This window comes from Haliaeetus leucocephalus, unplaced genomic scaffold, assembly GCF_000737465.1.
Source record: "Haliaeetus leucocephalus isolate CR32 unplaced genomic scaffold, Haliaeetus_leucocephalus-4.0 Scaffold110, whole genome shotgun sequence".
Classification (NCBI taxonomy): domain Eukaryota; kingdom Metazoa; phylum Chordata; class Aves; order Accipitriformes; family Accipitridae; genus Haliaeetus; species Haliaeetus leucocephalus.
In genome coordinates this window covers 1,769,647-1,770,299 of record NW_010972546.1, presented here as the reverse complement: position 1 = coordinate 1,770,299, position 653 = coordinate 1,769,647, and the positions used below count along the sequence as shown (strand labels likewise).

Sequence of the window (653 nt, the reverse complement as noted above, 5' to 3'; positions counted from 1 at the left end):
CCTCGCCCCTGCGCCCGCCGGCCGCCCCCGACACGCTTGGCCCAGCCGGGATGGCCGGTCTCCCCCGCCGCCCTGCCACTGGCTCCATTGTTCAGCCCGGCCCCGCCATCGCCTGCATCTCGCCCGGGTCCCATTTTGCGGCGTGTAGGCAGAGCTGTAGATTTGGAAGAGGTTTTTTTTTTTTTTTTTTTGAGTACAGAGTGACAGATGGCGAGTCCTCCTTCCCCAGAGAGACAAATCTCCCTGAATGCAAGCGCATGTCAATCATTAGCTCTCATGTGATAGCTCTCGCGCATGACGTGCCAACCATATGGCACTGGCAGCAGAGCTGGTACCCCCTTTGCTGGGTAGAGATGCCACTCTCGCCTCCTTTTGGATAGAGGACTGCAGGAGGCTGGAGCACCTCAAGGAGCCGCGTCCCGGTCCCAGAAGATGCTGGGAACAATGAAATAAGAATTCCTCCGGTCCGCCCGAAGGTGAGTTATGTAAGAAGTGGAGGGCTGGGAGGGCAGCGGAGGAAACTTGAATGGAGAAAAGGCAACTTCCATGTTGATTTTGTTTCTCCGCCACGTCTCGCCCTTTTTTCCCCCGTCTTTTCGTTCTCCCCCGGCCCTCTGTTCTCCCGTTCCCCGTCGGCCCCGCCGATGGGGTTT

At 58.5% G+C, this 653-nt stretch overlaps 1 protein-coding gene across 1 annotated transcript in view; it reads left to right on the top strand.

The window, feature by feature from the left end:
* The first annotated feature begins 343 nt into the window (after positions 1-343).
* The window catches only part of NEUROD2 (neuronal differentiation 2), a 2,571-nt gene continuing 2,261 nt past the window's right edge, over positions 344-653 (top strand). Inside the window, exon 1 of the mRNA XM_010585545.1 lies at positions 344-476. The gene's annotated coding sequence lies outside the window, so the exon portion shown is untranslated. The remainder of the gene's footprint in view (positions 477-653) is intronic.